The sequence below is a fragment of the Camarhynchus parvulus genome, chromosome 4 (genome assembly GCF_901933205.1).
Source record: "Camarhynchus parvulus chromosome 4, STF_HiC, whole genome shotgun sequence".
NCBI lineage: Eukaryota > Metazoa > Chordata > Aves > Passeriformes > Thraupidae > Camarhynchus > Camarhynchus parvulus.
In genome coordinates, this window is record NC_044574.1 from 32,642,287 (window position 1) to 32,651,241 (window position 8,955).

Sequence of the window (8,955 nt, forward strand, 5' to 3'; positions counted from 1 at the left end):
CAAAGTCAGACCAGGGAGATCAGAAGCTCTTCCCCAGCCTTGGCATTTTAATCTGAAATTTCTCTGCTTTGAATAGAATGCTTTCCTCCTACAGTTCCTTCCCTTGTAGTACAAGGCAAGTCCTGTAGGTGCTGGGGGTAGTGCAAAACTGCAGAAGAACAAAATTCCAGTGATATACCTATACCCTAAGAGTATGCAAATGTAAATAGCATATAGAGGCAAAGTGAGATAAAGAGAAATCCTTCTTCATGTAACATGCACAGCCAAGAGCTCCAACCCATACTGGCTCAGTTTTCCTGTAGGCAGTCCATTAGGCTGTGGGCCAAAATGAGTGTGACTCCACACTTTCATTTGGGAAGTACATTTTGTGCCTAAGCAAGAAAGCAAGGTAGGCAGAGCTGAACACTTCTAAATAAACAGTTAAATTAACTCTTCTACCTTCCAGAAGAATTTAATCAGGGGCTGCTCTTACAATGCCCACCTGGGGTAAAAAAGAAATTTAAAATGGGATTCTGCACCACAAGACACCCTGCAGGCAGGCTGATCAGCACACAGGGTGAGAGAACCAGAGCTGGGCATGGCTTTGTAAGCAGCCTTTGCTCTGCCCTGGTGATGTGGGTGACAAGTAGACATTGGTCTGAGCTGAACAGCTCTGATGTGAGCTTGAAAAGGGTAGGAATACCACCACAATGCAGCTGTAAAGAACTGCATTGTTGGGAACCATACAGTCCATCCCTCAGGCAGAGGTGAGGGATTTTCACTGGTGCCCGCTGGCATGGGGGGAGCTGGCACAAGGTGCTTGAAGGACAAGTTGGTGTATGATGGCTTCTCTGAGGATCCCATGGTGGCACAAACATGGGGAGGCTTTCCCAGATCACAGGGTGGGAAAGCTCTACAGTCTTGCCAATTTTTGGGTGGCAGCTTCCCCTTTCTGACTGGCCAAAGGGAAAGCGACTGGTGTTGCTGGTTTCAGGTAAAAGCTCTTTAAGATTTTGCCCTGCTCTTCAGACAGACAGGCAGACACCCATACTGATACACAGCACAGGGATACAATATATCAAGATACAAGGAGGCTCTACCTGTGCCACAGCATTCTTGCTCTTCCTGCTGGGAAGCACAGGCCGAATGATGGGCTTGTTCTCTGTACCCAGCCTGTGACATCTTCCCACTTTCTGTCTACTGATCCACCGACCGTGACCAAGTTCAGAAAATGTGACCCAGGCTTACAGCCTCCCTCTGGACCTCCCTAAACCAAGGGCTTGTCTTTCCCACCCACAGAGCTTTGCAGAAAGAGGATTTCTATATTCAGGCATAGGAAAATGCCTGTGGGAAGCAGAACTAACGCCTACCAGAGTCTTTGCAGGTAGGGAAAGGCTGGAGGCAGCAAAGAATGTTGGATAACATGCCCATCTTGGGTTTTGATTCTCTGCTCTTCTTGCTGCTTCTCCAGCCACTACCAACCCACCAGCATGCTTTTAACTCATCTATGCCTTTTCTTGATCAGGATACCAATTCAATTTTTGGTGTTTCCCCACTTGATACCAATGCCTCTGGGAAGGGACAAGTATCCCTGAGAAATAAATTACCATCATGGCCTTTTTTTCCTCCTCTTTTTCCTTTACAGAAATTTCTTATTCAGTTTGCTCTATTCAACAACCTCAATTTTCTTTTCACTTCAGACCTTAAGTTGCTTGCTCTTGATGAACTAGTAAAGTCAAAGCCATGCTTGGTTTACAAATATGAGAGCAACAGGCATGTTACAGCTGCCTACAATAAACAACTATTACTTTTAAAAACAGACCAATACCTGTTACACTGTGCTGTGAAACATTCCCTTTTGCTCTTTTAACTGGTGAAGGGTGATGGAGTAGCCTAGCAAATGCTCATGTGCACAGGGAAGGAGGTAACAGATCCCTCCTCCAACAGGACCTGCCACAGCTCTTCCAGCACTGGTTTTGTGCCCGTCGGATGAGTACCAAGAACTGGCACACATTCAGGTTACGATGTCAGCCAGCCATCAGCTAGCTTCTTCACTCCTCCATCATTTTCATTTCGCTCAGAGCAAAGGGACAAATGTGAATGCTGATGGGCCAGATGCTCACCTTCAGGCCCCCTTCGGCAACAAGGAATTGGTGAAGGGGGTGGTGGGGTGGATGTAAGAGAATTTATTCCTGGTTTAATAGCCCTTCATTATAACTAAGCCTTTTGCATAAACAGCAATTTGGCTCCCATCTCCTGAACATTGCTCCCTTGTATTAGGCCTTCTATAATGGCTGTAATTACAGTTGCAAGCTCTGCTTTTATTTTATGGGAGCCGAGGTAGACCTGCCCAGTGTCCCAAGTGTTGATCCTCAAGTACAGCCACGTCTGTGAGGCAGTGCCTCCATGCAGCAGATCTAATAATGGGTGAGTCACAGCAAAGACCTGCCAGTTTCCTCACTAGCCCTGCCTGCTCTCAGGACTGATCTCTCTTGCAGGTAATTTTAAGCAGCTACCATGCTATTCTCCTGCCTCTTCTCTTTGCCTTGGCTTGCCAAGATTAGACAGTTTAACCAATGACCCCAGTTGTCATCAATCTCAATATTGAGTGCACCAAGATAATAGAGGCACTTCTCTGTGAAGACAGGCATTTATGAACTATTTCTGAAACCATTTTAGCTAAAGAAGACAGACAGCTCTATTTTGTGCCTAATATTGTCTGACAGGTGTGGACACACCCTGGGATGACTTTCTTGTCATCCTGACTAGAAGGTCAAGAGTCTATGTTTGACAGAGAATTGCCTTTGGCACTCCAACAAAAAATGAAAACACAGCAGCATCCAGAAAAAAACAAAAACCCCTTTGTAAACCAGATGTGCCAGATTTAACATTTCCCAGAGCTTAATTCCTTTTAAATTTCATAGCTCCTCTTTGAAGATTATCCATGGACCCAACACCAGGCTAAACCAGAAAGTTTAGCTGTTGTTCTTCTATTAGCCATTATCAGCTTACTGTTTTAAACATCCCAGGGATGGTGGGCAGTGTCTTTCTTCTCTCCTCTCTCTTCTCTCCTCCCTCCATTTTCATGCTTTGCCTAGGGACCTCTATGCAATACCACCATGCATTTCCCTGCCATTCCCAGAATGCAGCTGAGATCCACTGTGGAAGAAGAGAGCTGGGGATGACCTCAATCACTGCAGCAGTGCTGTGGTTCTGGGGAGAGATCTCAGCCCTGCCAGGATGAGAAGGTTGAGTTCAGAAAGGAAAGTTCGCCAAAAGCTCAAGAGCTCAATAGTGGGACCATAAGACATATCAGGTAAGATCTCCTGGGTTATTTCTTTGGCAATGCACATTTCAGCAACTAAATCTTAGCCCACTCCATTGGTAAATGTCAGACACAGGAGAAAATACAGTTTCCTGCTAAGGTAATAAAGATTATGCCTATAAATATTTTGTCTTGGTTTTGAAATTAGGTTCCCTGCTTGTATAAAAATGGACACATTACTGCTTCATATTTGAGCAGAAGAGAGTTACATGTTAGTAGCCAAAAATCAGATCATTTCTTTGCAAGGAAGAGGTGGGAATGAGTCGTTTTTATCATGGGTTTTATGGGAAAAGCTTCACCAGGGTATGCTTTAAATTTAGAAAAAAACTCCTAAGGCTTCTCCTTCTCTTTGCCATAGGAAATGCTGCAAGCTACAGGCCCCAACAGCCACCTTTTGTACAAACTGCTTCCACACACTGAAAGGGCACATTCAGATATGCTGCAGCAACCAGCTGTAGTCAACTCATACTTGACTTTTTGACCCTTTTTGAGGCCAACCTACTGCGGCTTTCAAAGGCTGGATGGTTTCCAGGAGGATCACACCAACCCAGGCAATGGAAGGGGGGAAGGAGAGAGGAAATCTTAGGGTTTCCTTGCTTCCTTTTTAGCTCACACTAACTCATTGTACAAAACATTTGAGGCAGTGTACCTGGAAAGACTCCTGTGGAGAGCAGAGCTGGAGGTAACCCTGCTCCTGGCTGGTGGCTGTGGCAGTCCTGCTTCAGCAGGTGCCACTGGATGGTGCTCTGCAGAGGGGAGCAGCAACAGTTGGGTTTGCTGCTAATCTGAGCCTCAGCAGCTTTTATTTTCAAACTTTTGTTTTCAAACTGATCTTTTTGACATGCAGAGCAATGTGCACAAAGTCTGTGGCCATCTCAGGCAGTGGGGCTCAGGCAGAGAGCACTGAGTCTTGCCCTTCATCCTCAGCTGTGGATAGCATTGGGGGAAACCTGAAAGCACAAAAGGGTAGAGCTGACAGCAGAACACCAACGGGACACCCAGCAGGCACTGAAGACCAAGGATGGAAGAACTTAATTTGAGAACGTCCTGGCAGACCCACTGCTCCACCAGTGCTGGTTTAGGTGGTTCTAGGAGTTTGTCTTCCATTCACTAACTTCCTCTTCTCCATCACCACAGGATAAGAAGGGGAGGAGGGAGGTGGCATCCAGGCCAGGGTAAAGAGGGGATGGCTGGATCCGCCCTCTTCTTGAGGCTTCTTCAGGCTCCAAAGCAGGCAGGAGTACTTCAAATCGGGGGTCACCACTACTCCTGATCTACAGTTTCTTAGGATTCCTTGCCTAGTCCTCCTTCCATGGCCTGTTGGGTTTTTCTTTCACACTGTTTAACCATTGTAGATCCCAGCATTCAGTTTTTCCCTGCATTAATCTTTCAATCAAACCAATCTTCCTTCCAGCCTTTGCAGATGGGGTACAGGGAAACTCCAAGAGATCTTGATCATGGTTTTCAGGAGACAGTCCTTGGTTTTACAGCCTAAGAAGGCAGGTTACTTCCAGTAAAGCCATGCAGCAGAGTTCAAACACCCTGCATTTGTAGATCTCCTCACATGGATAAAGTAATAAAACATCAAATTCATTTACCTAGAAGTAGGATGGCAATCACAAGCCAAAGTTCACCACAATGATTTGCATTAGAGTAACAAACACAAAGTTTAATCACAGCTGTACATCTCTATTTCCCTTCAGAAAACACTATGCCCTCCCCTCATCATGGATAGCTCATAACTGATCATGCATGTAACTAATGCTGGTTTTCCTCTAGCAATGAAATTCCAGATAAATCCCATGTGCTCTACTCATGAAGCAGTGCATGCTTCATCTCATGGAGTAACCGTGGCACAAAGAACATTGTGCCAGTTCCCCCCAGGTACAAATAGGCACAGCTCCTTTCCAGTCAATGGAGCAATATCAGGTTGCTCCTGCAAAAAGCATGACCTCCTTAGGGAAAAATAACCAGGAATTAGAAAAACATTTCTGTTAAAATTAGCTGGTGTACCCAGTAGTACATGACTAAGGAGGTAAGAGCATTCCTCTCTCACTACCCAAAACCTCTTTCACTGAATTCATTAATCGTTCTTATCAGCATCCCTTTGTTCCTGGGCTATAAGAGCACTTGAACTAAAAGTTTCTCAAGTCCAAATCCATTCTAAGTGATGAGTATCTTTTGAGGTCATAAATTAATGCAAGCAATTGTTATGTTAGCCACATGAAAGTCTTCAGTGGAAGAGCAGTGACCCTAAGAGAGAGGGAGATTTTACTAAAGATAACTTTTGTCTGGCCTCTCTGCAGCCGAATAGCCAGGTAAGTATCTTATAAACATCTTATCTTATAAGGTGATTTTGTAATAGGTAGAGAAGAATTAGCATTTCTTCCTGTTAGAAAGAGGCTGGTGCTTGAAAACTGGACTAAAATAACTTTACTTTATAACTTCCTAATGTTGGTGCACAGAGAAACCATTGTATGGAAGACCAAATAGGAAGCATTCTGATATCTTTGAGTACATTTCTATTTTCCTCCCCTCTGTAATTATCATATATGTTTTGATATTTATCATTACAAGTGTTTGCACAGTCACTTGTAGGCTATTTTGAGAAAGCAATCCATTACTGAGCACATATGTCCCAGTGCCAAGCTTCAGGAGATGCTGAGCTGGGATTCCTTGATGTCAGTCAGAGAACAGAGGGTGTATATATCTATATCTGTATGTGTACCTATGTGCTTATGCCAGGCTTACAGCTGGTGACTCTGGAGGGACAAAGGGCTGGCTGCTGTAAAGCAAGCCCACGGTTTTGTTTATTTTAGGGCTGGAGCAGGCACTTGGAATGCTCCTGGTTGAGGGTACAAGACAGCCACCCCCACCTCTGCTGCTCATGAAAACAGGTGCCAAGAAGATTTTTATTATGGCATCATAAGAAAAATCAGGCTACGTTCATCCCAAGCTGCAGGCTATTGGAATGTCTTCTGTGTGGGACAGGGAATTGAAATATAAGGGGTTTTATCCTCATTTAGGTATTCATTGTTCTTTTACTGGAATTTATTTATTTCACTGGCATACATGGGTATGAGTACATATACATGTATGCATATATAAAAGCTACATAATGAGAACCAACTGGATTCAATATATTTCAGCTAATTACTTATTAAAATAGTTTGGGAAATGAGTCGTTTAAATACTGGTTAGCAAAAAAAAAAAATCAAGGAAAAAAATTTACCAGCTCAAGATTTACTCTTATCTACTCTAAAGTATTAAAAACCCCACAGTAATTGCTAAAGAGTACAAAAAAGTTAAACTTTTGTACGCAAAATTATTTATGTGGGGAAAGTGTGTGCATGTTCTAAAGTAAAAATACTGTTGGAGGAGGAACAGTTAGACTTCTAGAAAGATTAACTGAAACTTTAGCCTTAAGGTCAGCTTTGAACATCCCAATGGAATCAGATACTTCTCAGCAACTTCTAAAATAAGGCAAAAAAGTGTCACCTACAAGTTTTAATTTACTTTCCAGGGGTAAATTTCTGATTCTCAGATCTTCTCATCCCACTGGCAAATTGAGACAATGGTAACCAACATGCATAGTTAACATGGTTTTGCATCTCTATTTTTGGATGTCAGCAATCTTCAGCAATCTTAAATTTAGCAGGATTAACACATCCTACAAGAATGGCCATACAAACTTGATTGCCTTTGCATAGTAACATGTTCCTCAGCAAATTATACAGAGATCTGCCATGGAAAATTTGACGTAATTTTCTTGACAATAACTAGAAGAAAATGTTTACATTTTGTCCAGGTGAGGGAATTAATATTGTCTTGAAAAAATCTTTGGGTATTTTACACTTTTATTCAAATACATAAATGCCTGGGTTTACTTCTCCAACACTTGCCATCTCTTTGGCAGTAGAATACCAAGACATGTAGAGTTTTAGTTTCCTAAAATCTCGTTCATTCCTATTATTATTTGCAACATTTATTCCTTACCTACCCCAAATTAAAACTGAGCTTCACAAAGGCTTCTGTCCCCATACCTCATCCTGTTGCACTGCTCAGTCACAGCCTCCACCACACTCTGTGGGGTAAACAAAGACAAGTCTCAGAGCTGTGTGAAGGTTGGAGACTTCCCTGAGCCCTGCACCATGCCCAGGTATGCATGCTCCCATGTGGGACAATGGCAAGCTGTATTCACTCCGAGGCTGAGGGAGCTGTCTCACAGAAGGCTTTAATCACAGAAATACACAGGCACAACTTCACAGGATGTTCCAACACAGTCTGCTGTAGAAACAAAGTAAGGGTTTTCCCAGGAGTACTTTGCCCTGAATAAGCAGAAAGCTAAGACATGTCTGGCATCCAAGGTGGGGAGTTCTGGGGCCCTGGAAAGGCAGAGACCTGTTAATTCCCTGACTAAATGCAGAAATCAGAGTTCATTCCAGAGGAAATTTGCAGAACTTTTTGAGAAAAAAAAAATGTGTAAAGAAATACAGTAACATACAGACATCCAACAGAAGGTCCCAGTGCCCTCTGGAAGCCAGCACCTATTTGCATGGGCAAGCAGGCAAGCAGGAAGGCCACTGCCTGAATGTGAAGGGAACCTTCAAACAATTTTATTGAAAAGCAGTGAGCTTGCTCCTGTTGAGCCCTCTCTGGCAGCAATGGGAAAGGCAGGGAGTCACGCTCTGCATGGATGACATTCTGGGCAGTAGAGAAGATTGCTGACACCCAAAAGTAGAGAACAGCTGGGATAAGCTTTGACCAGCTTGCAATAAGTCTAGACGAGCCTCCATCTATGTTATCTGAAGTCAGCTCTGTGGATTTTGGCAAGCAGACAGATGTAGCCCAGCTACATGCTAGGCCTTAAATTTAGCAGGATTAAACAGGTTCTAGGTGGCATTTAACACTTCTACTCGGTTTCTTCATCTCTAGGGTTTACTCCAGCAGAAACCTCAAAGCAGATGAAACTACTTTTCCCCTTATCTAGTTCTATCAGACAGCACCCAGAACCATCCCTGCAGAGAGCTCTAAAGAAACTACTCTCTGAAATGATTTTACACATTATATAAACTTATTTTCTGGACTTTCTTTAAGCACAATAATTGGGATATATACTTTCTTATTGACAACACAACTCACTTTACAGCTACTCAACAATCATATTCCTGGTAAGAGGTAAGAAGTGTTATAATCATGAATTATTTTACAACCCAGGGCACTGGGACAAAGCCACTTGGTGAGCAGGAGCTGCCTCAGCAGCCCAATAAGCTAAATGTCTGTGAGGGCACATCTGATACACTGAAAGCTGAGAGATGCAAAGCACTCTGCATGGACATCCTGAATCTGAGAGAGCTAAACACAGTCACAAGTCCTGCACAGCTCCCTATCCTCGACTTCAGTTAACCAGGTAGCATACCTAATCATTGGAATGCAGCAGAGATTGCCCCCTTAGCCCTAGAAGTCTCTTGCCAAAACCATCCCTGGAGGAAGATGGGGAAGGAACTTCATTGTAAGATACCCATGTTGCTCTCCTTTAGCCTAACTTCTTCCCTGAAAAGATATGAAGGAGCAGGAGTTTGTTGTTGGAAAAAGAAGCAGCAGAGGAGGTTTAAGGAAGGAGGTGCCTTTGAGATTTTGTCCTTCTTCCT